Source organism: Nematolebias whitei, chromosome 21 (assembly GCF_014905685.2).
Source record: "Nematolebias whitei isolate Nwh7 chromosome 21, NemWhi1, whole genome shotgun sequence".
Taxonomy (NCBI): Eukaryota; Metazoa; Chordata; class Actinopteri; order Cyprinodontiformes; family Rivulidae; genus Nematolebias; species Nematolebias whitei.
Window position 1 is genome coordinate 35,139,403 of NC_056518.1, and position 8,766 is coordinate 35,148,168.

At 45.0% G+C, this 8,766-nt stretch overlaps 1 protein-coding gene across 1 annotated transcript in view; it reads left to right on the plus strand.

The window, feature by feature from the left end:
- efna2a (ephrin-A2a) overlaps positions 1–8,766 on the plus strand; it is a 165,916-nt gene that overhangs the window by 16,964 nt on the left and 140,186 nt on the right. The gene's annotated exons all lie outside the window — the stretch shown is intronic.

Below are 8,766 nucleotides of genomic sequence, written 5' to 3' on the forward strand. Positions count from 1 at the left end.
GTTCCATCCAACCAACCACGAACCGTTCGGTCCAACCACGAACCGTTCCATCCAACCACCAACCGTTCCATCCAACCACCAACCGTTCCATCCAACCACCAACTGTTCCATCCAACCATGAACCGTTCCATCCAACCACCAACTGTTCCATCCAACCACCAACTGTTCCATCCAACCACCAACCGTTCCATCCAACCACCAACCGTTCCATCCAACCACGAACTGTTCCGTCCAACCACCAACCATTCCATCCAACCACAAACCGTTCCAGAACTTGTTTGTCTCAAGTGTTTTCTGTGGGTGTTCAGGTGCATCTTGGGAGTGTGCAAATGTTGGCTAACAGTTTAAAGAGCCTTCTCGAAGCTGCCCTCGTGTGTAGTTCTGAGCCACCTGCTGGTTCCTGTCCCACTTTGGCTCATGTCTGATAACTGAAAGGGCAGCTCTGTTCATCACCAAGCTTTGTGTTGACGTTTCCTTACCAAGGAGCTTCTGCAGAGAAGGTTCAGACTGTTTGTGTCTCAGCTGTGGTTGTGTGGACACCAGTACATGACTAGAAGCTTGTTGTGGCACCAATCATCCAAAGCTGAAGGTAGAGCTGGAGAGATGTTTATTTATATAGCTGACACAAAATCCTGGATGACATTGGCCCAAGAAGGAATATCTCCCTGAAGAGCTTCTTCGTTCTTGAGATAAAACGTAAAAAAGGCAGAGCGGTCCTTTCCCCTCGCACAGTGTCTGCTGGACATGGGCACCAGTGACCCCCGAGAAAGAGAAAAGGAAGAAGTGGGTAAAAATGATGGACGGATGGATTCCTCGAAGGAATGCAGATCACCACCACCTTTCAGACCACTTTTAGACTGATGGATAATGTAATGCTGAGAAATGAGGCTCAATGGGATTTACCTGTATAAATAAAGGTTGATTGATTGAATGACAGTTATAGTTTTTGTTCAGCCCTTGAAAGTAACATAATGTGGAATCTCTCCAAGTATTGAAATATAGAGGATTGTGAATGTCTCTCAGCTACTCCCACATAAAACTCGACCTGTCTATAAAATTGATTGAGTTAAAACCTGTTTTTAATTTGATAACATCCATTAGATATGACATTCATCTGGAGCTGGACTAACCAATAGTTCAGCAGCTCTACATGTAAAATAAATTAATACTTTCAGAAAGTTTCATTCAAGTCAGTCCTGGTGGTTCTTGAAATATTTTGCTAACAGACAAACAGGGTTGACTCCAACAGTTAATTCTAAAGTTTTAAACAAAGGTTTTGCACAATGGGTAGTGTATGGGCACAAATGCAGTCATAAATATTTTGCACATGTAAAAAAGATTGTGACCTTGTAACAAAAGGTTTGTATATGGAAACAAAAAAAAAAATCACAAGTCACAAAACTTTTTTATGATGTTCAGTTTACAGATACGAATCCAGAAACTACGTGCGTTTCATTTTACGAGTACGAATTTTGATCTGAATTTTCCTCCTCTCAGCTGATTGGTCCATGTCATGTCAATCACAAATGTAACGATCCAATCAGAGAACACATGGGTTGGGCTGTAGACGCCTCGTTGAGCGGGCCGGTTGTCAGAGCGTCCGCCATATTGGATGTGGCAGAACTGTGGCAGCTCTGCCAGCCACTGTGTTTTTTTTAATGCTGTGAAGTGTCCTTGGGCGTTTTGAAAGGCGCTGACAAATAAAATGCGTTATTATTATTATTACTACCTCATCCTTTGAGGAACAGGAGGTCCACTGCCAGGACCCTACAAAATGACCTCCAGCAGGCCACTAATGTGCATGTTTCCACTCAACCTGTCAGAAACAGACTCCACGAGGGTGGTATGAGGGCCCGGCGTCCACATATAGGACCTGTGCTTACAGCCCAACACCGTGCAGGATGATAGGCGTTTGCTAGGGAACATCAAAGTCGGCAGATTCTCCATTTGTGCCCTGTGCTCTTCATGGACCGAGACCTGAGTCCCAAACAAGTGGAAGATGGATGGATGGATGGATGGCCACATATCCTAATATCTAAAGCAACTGCTGTTTTTAGTGATGCCCCCCCAAAAAAAAAAAAAAATGCAGATCTTAAAAAAAAGGTGAAAGTGATGAGGATGAAGATTCAAGTGTGAGAGATGGAGGGGAAGCTGGGAGGAGTGCAGGCCGAGGCATCCTCTGGTGCTGCTGCGTGCTCCGACTTTCATCACACTCACTGACTTCCTCCCGCACAGAATGGGAGGCGTGCATGTTTTCACAACACGTGTGCATTCACCACTGCACATTTACTGCAGGGGATGTCTTATCTAAAATGGGTCAGTAAGTACTAAACAGAACCAGCACGGTGACCAGAGGCTGCTTCGTTCATGGAGCAGTGAAGGATTTCGTTAGCTCAAAGTTTTTTTGTTTAAAGGCACATCCAATGATTGTGTTGTGCCAGTTTTTATAAAATCTCTCCAGTGGTTCAAAAGATATTCTGCTACCAGACAGACGGAGTCATGAACCTTCACCTGCTCCCAGGAGCCATGTTTTTGTGCATCTCTGTTAGCGCGCCTAAAGCTTACACCTTTCTACTGGTTTCAATATTCATCCATTATCTTTACCCACTTCTTCCTTTCTGGGTTGCCGTGGTCACTCATAGGCGTCAGAAGCATTTGTAATGTGGGGGGACACATTGGTGGGGGGGTCTGAGGGTTTTCATCCCCAGAAAATTTAGAATAAAGTAGAGCTGCCATTTCTTGCATTCTAGTGTATTTTATAGGTTAACTGTCTACGTTCACCTACATAAGTTAACACTTGATTCAATAACTGTCAGTATTTTAGAGAGCACGACACACTGCTGTCTCCCCCCTGCCCCCCCAGTCGACAACTGCCGGCACCAGCTTAGTGCTAAGCTAGCGGCACGTAATACAGATGTGCTAGCTAAGCAGCTAAGCAGCTCTGCTTCTCTCATTAATCGTAGCGACCCGGGGGGGTCAACAACTGCCCGTACTTGCCCCGTCAAGTGACCTCAGGGAGACGCTGCACGCAGTGTAGTGAGTTGTTGAAGGTAACCAGGAAAGCACGGAGTGGATTTTTACTGGTTTGAGTATTTTCCTAATAATTAAGTGGAATGGATTAGTTCATGGAAACGGCGCTGGGAGAACGAACATTTCACGGTAAACGTGGGGGTCCAAACAAATGTTTTTGAATGTGAGGGAGACACGTCCCCTTCACATTTAACTGTTGTGATGTCTATGCTGGCAGTAACTCTGTGGGAGGAGGGAGACACCTGGCCAGGTCTCCAGTCCACCACAGGGACATCACGAGACAAATGGGACAACCATTCTCTCTCTCTCACCTACAGACAATTCAGAGTCACCATCAGCCTAACATGCATGTTTTTGGTCTGTGGGAGGAAACCGGAGTACCCGGAGAAAACCCACGTAGCACAGAGAGAACATGCAGACTCCACCAGAAAGGCTGCTGGACCGGGGTTTGAACTGGCGACGTTCTCACTGAGAAGCAACCGCTCTTCCAACTGCGCCACTGTGCTGCCCTGTTTTCAATACATATCCCAATTTACTTCGGTTAGATCATTATTTGCTCTCAACCTCATCATTTCATTTTGCGCTTGCGTCTGTTGTGGCACGAGAAGAGCGGTGACTCCAGAGAACTCATTAGAGCCGATAGCAGAAAGAAATCTGAAAAGTTTGTCTCGTTGTTGACGCTGATGAAACTATCAGTGCTACACAGAGTTACTAATCCTTGGCTCATCCAGCTGGATCTGCTCACCCGGCAGGTTCTTGAAGGCTGCCTTGCAGCCGGATGCTTGTAGCGTCCTGCGTCTCACCTCTTTATTTTTTGCTTATTAAAACCACTCTGATTCACTGGCACGCAACAGTTTGATCGAGAATATTATTGAGGATTACACTGATGAATTATTGATCAGTGAGGTGGGAGAAGATCAGTGTGAGTCAGTTGTGAGCGTGTTCAGGTCAAGCATGAGACTGCAATATGCATGCATGCCTTGGAACATGAAGATCAAAAGATATGTGCCTTTGAGTTTGCCCTCAAGGGTCTGTGTGCTCGTGTTCTGCTGAGAAACTGAAGAACTGAGCTCATGAGACTGATTACTCAGGCTGGTGCTGCTTTAAAAGATCATTTGGCATGCTGTCTGACTCTACGGTAAACTTTCACTTTTGCAGAAACATTGGCAAAGTAAGTCTGCTGACCTATTTTTAATCCTCTAAACCAGGAACCTTTACAGTTAACAGAGCTATTTCTGTTTCTTAAACCACAAGGTCAAATATCCTGATGCATGCTCAATAATCCAGGTAGAAAAATCCAAGAGTTCAATCTGGTCCTCTGGACATTCAAGAAAACAAGGTCAAATGTGTCCAATGCTACAAAACCACAGGTGTTGCAACAGTTATATTGTGAAGGGGTTGTGTCTCCCTCACATTTAAAAATATATTAGTTTGAACCCCCCCCAGCCGGGCAGTTTATAGTGCGACACAGAGTACGCATACGCGGTCGTAAAAATTGATCTTTGCGTGGACATGCCTGTGAGTGTCCGCTTCAGCTCTAATCTGAAATGCGTGGACCTCAGTTTCTCAGTGTGATCTCAGCTGAAGTAAGGAGGACTTTCAGGAGGAATAATCCTCACAAAGCAACCGACCCAGACAACATCACCAGGAAGGTGCAGAAAGACTGTGCTGATCAGCTCTGTGAGGTGCTGGCCGACATCTCCTCACTCACCCTGGCAACAGTTCCCACCTGCCTCAAGACCACCACCGCCATCCCAGTTTCCAAAGAGCTCTACAGTGACTGGTCTGAATGACTATTGCCCAGTAGCCCTCACCCTGATAGTCGCTGAATGCTTCGTAACACGGGTCATGACCCACTTCACAACAAACATCAATGAGGACCCTCACCAGTACACGTACTGCAAGGATCAATCAACAGAGGACAACCATCTCCTTTGGTCCACGCTGCTCTCACCCACCTGTAGCAGAAAGACTCCTACGTCCGTATGCTCTTTGTGGACTTCACCTCCGCCTTCAACACCATGATCCCCCAGACCCTGATGGACAAACTACTCACACTAGGACTGAGTTCCTCCATTTTTAAATGGGAACTAGACTTCTTAACAAAGAGACCACAGGCTGTGAGGATCCACAACTTCTCCTTCTGCACCACAACCCTCGGCACTGGCTCTCCTCAGGGATGTGTGTTGAGCCCCCTTCTGTTTACTGTGCTCACATATGATTGTGCGGCTACCCATCCAGGCTGTCACATTGTAAAGTTTGCAGATGATACAGCGGTGGTGGGATGCATCACAAACAATGATGAGTCCAGCTACAGGCAGGAGGTGGAACACCTGGAGAGCTGGGGAAAAGAGAACAACCTTCACATCAATGTGAAGAAGCTGGAGATGATTGTGGACTTCAGAAGGAACAAACACACCTACAACGTTCTATTTCATGTAAACTCCGCCCTTTAAAAGCTGCCGCTATTGGGTTTAAAGGGCGGAGCAGGGTATGGTCCATGCCTCACTGGGTCTGTCCGAGAACCATCAAAAACGCCCTGATATCCACCTAAACCTCTGTCGTTATTCAAGCGTGATTACACACCATTGATCCATGCACCTGGTGCGTACTGGATGACGGGCGTGCAGCCCCTGTGCCTGATCTTAACTCGAGGAACGTTTCTTCAGATCAGACAATAGGGGAAGAAGAGGAGGGAAGAATTTCCATTGATGAAGAAGGAATTTTCCTGTTTGAACAGAGCAAGGCTGTGTTGTTTTATTGTTTATTTTTATTGATTTCATTTTATTTATTAATTGTTGTGTGATTGTGAAGAATCACTGTGACAGAACTGTGAGAACTGAGCGCGTCAGTGAAGAGCTGGAGACGAGCATCCCCTCTTCTCTTAACAACAGTCCGTAAACATCTAGGCCAGGGTTCTTCAAATGGTGGCCCGGGGCCACATCAGGCCCACAGGTGTGCTCAGTCCGGCCCACCAGTGGGTTCTTTTAAAACTAAAACTCCATTTGAAACTGTAAAAGCAACCTTCCTTAATGAGAGTGAGTGCTGGATGTCCAGCCCCTGAGCTCTTGGCTTCCAGTAGCTGTGACCCCCGAGCACTACAGTTGAATAATCCTGATGTGCACTCAACAGACCGTTCTTGCTTGATGTAGGATTCTGGTTGTTAAACAGTTCTGGGTCTTCTTTGCTGGATTTGTTGTTTCATCATGTGCCAAATGTCATCTGTTGGTGGGAGGGGTGGACTGCACACCAGTTCAGCTCTTGGGCTCTTCTACTGGGAAGCCTTGTTGTTTTAATGGATGCAGTCTGGAGTTTAGGACCGTCTTCATGAAATATTAAAGGTTTCTCTGGGAGCATATGTTGTTCTAAAACCTGTATACACTTTCCTGCATGGATGGTGCCTTTCCAGATGTGTAAGCTGCACATGTCAAAGGCACTAATGCACCCCAACGCCATCAGAGAGACAGGCTTTTGAACTGTGCACTAATAATAGGCCAGCTGGTCCCTCTACTCTTTATTATATAGAATGTAACGTGTGCTTAAAAGCATATACATCAGTTGAGACTTGTCTAACCCTGAAACAGTTTTCCACTTTGTCTCAGTCCATTGTTAACGATCTTTGGCCCAGAGAAGACGACTGTATTTCTGAATGGTGTTCACATATGATGACTTCTTTGCATGATAGAGCTTTAACCTGCGTTTGTGGATGGCACAGCAAAGTACAGACATGACTTGTGGAAGTGCTCTTGAGCCCATGACTGGATCAGAAACTGGTTTTAAGTGTCAGAAGATTACAAACGTCCAAATCTGACTTTCAGCCTGGACATCTGAGCGCAGACGTTTCTTCACATGCTTGAAACGTTTCATGAGGAGTTGCAGGCGGGATGCTCAGTCACCATGAATTAGAAACAGTTCCACTCTTTTAGAAGACTGGTGAACCTCTGCCCATCTTTACTTCTAACGTATTCAACCTCTTTAAAATGCTCAGTTTTATTTTGCAGCTCTCTAACTTCATCTAATTAGTTGTACGAAGCTCCTCCAGCTGTTTCTAATTTGTGCTCTTTACTTTTAATCTTTTGCTGCACCGGTCCAAACTTCTGCCATCACATTTTAAAATGACCCGAGCTTTTATTACTTTCCTTTTTTATATACAAAATATGGATTTATGAGTTTTGTAAACCCATGCATCCATCCGTTGTGGAAAAAACACGATTTTAGTTCTGTTAAAAATCTGTGAGCAAATCTTGATTATTTCTGGTATTTTTACGTCGGGACAGAAGAAAAGACCTAGTTCATGTTAAAAAATGGAAAATGTTTTTATAGTTCTACCACCTGTGATAAAATTTGAATACTGAACTTTGCAGGCCAACATGAGTTCTACATTTGAGGAAAAATTAATGAAGTATCAAACATATACGTGCATCGTAATAACTTACTAGAATGAACATAAAAATTATGACACGAGTACTCGACGCTTAATAATTTTCTGATGAAAGCAGGGACCTGTGCAGCAGTGATGAGTAATATAATCATTTTCATGTTCTTTTAAGTCCAAGCTGCATCAAGAGTCTGCAGAAGAACCGAAGAGCCACATGTGGCCACAGAGCCGTAGGCTGCAGGCCTCTGCTCCAAACCAACACTTGTTTGAGAATCCTGCAAAGTCAGACACACACATTTTGTTGCAGAAAGTGGAAGTTGAAGTTTTTATTCATCAAACATTGAGAACTTACCAAGTGCAGTAGCGTAGTTGTTGGTCAGCTAATCAGCTGTGGGTGGAAGTTATGTGCAGCACATGTGACCGTTTATCGTGTGCGTGCAAAGTTCCACACAGAGGGGCATGAGTTTGTCTGTGGTGTTGGTCTGGTCCATTCAGTTGGTGTCAATCAATCAATCAATTCAACTTTATTGTCAATAACATTCAATGAAATGGAAATTTGACATCTGGCTCATAAAAACGAGTTAAAAGTGTCATTAAAAACTTTAAAAAGTTTTGCTGACTCAATTAAAAACAGCATTCTAAAATACACGATGGGTTAAAATGTGGAAACATGCCCGTTCCATGTTTGCGCTGCTCCTTCAGGTCTCCACAGGGAACTGACGAACACTGCGAGATTGTTTTACACCAGATGTTCCTCCTGACTCAACCACTGAGCACCGAGCTTCCACAGCCTCTGTGGGGAGCACATGGTGGGGGTTAAGGGCCCAGGGTGGGGCAAATGAGGGTGGAGGCAGGTGTGGGTGTTTCACGTTTTCCACCCACATTTTGATGTTGATGGTACCGGGAGTTGAACCTGCAACTTTCCGATCACAGGCCCACCTTCTCTAACCTCTGCGCCACCACTCCCCTGTTTCTAAAAAAAATAATAAATGAAATATTTCAGTTACACAAGTAAAGTGCATTTATACTTTATATGGGACTGAGTATTTTCTCAGGTCCTCGCCGGCTGATTCACCGCTCAGAAAAATATTTCAAAGCTTTTCTAACGTGTTTGTAAAGTCTCGCCTCGTTTCCTGCAGTGTCTCGCACCGAGAACGGTTCCAAAGGTTCAGGCAAACTTTTTAAATAAACTTTTACATCACTGCCCATTTTTCATTTCATGGCACTTCTGGCAGTGTGTCATAGTCCTGGTGGAAGTGCTACAGCTAGCTGCTGCTGCTGCTGCTGCTGCTGCTACAGCTAGCTGCTGCTGCTGCTGCTACAGCTAGCTGCTGCTGCTACAGCTAGCTGCTGCTGCT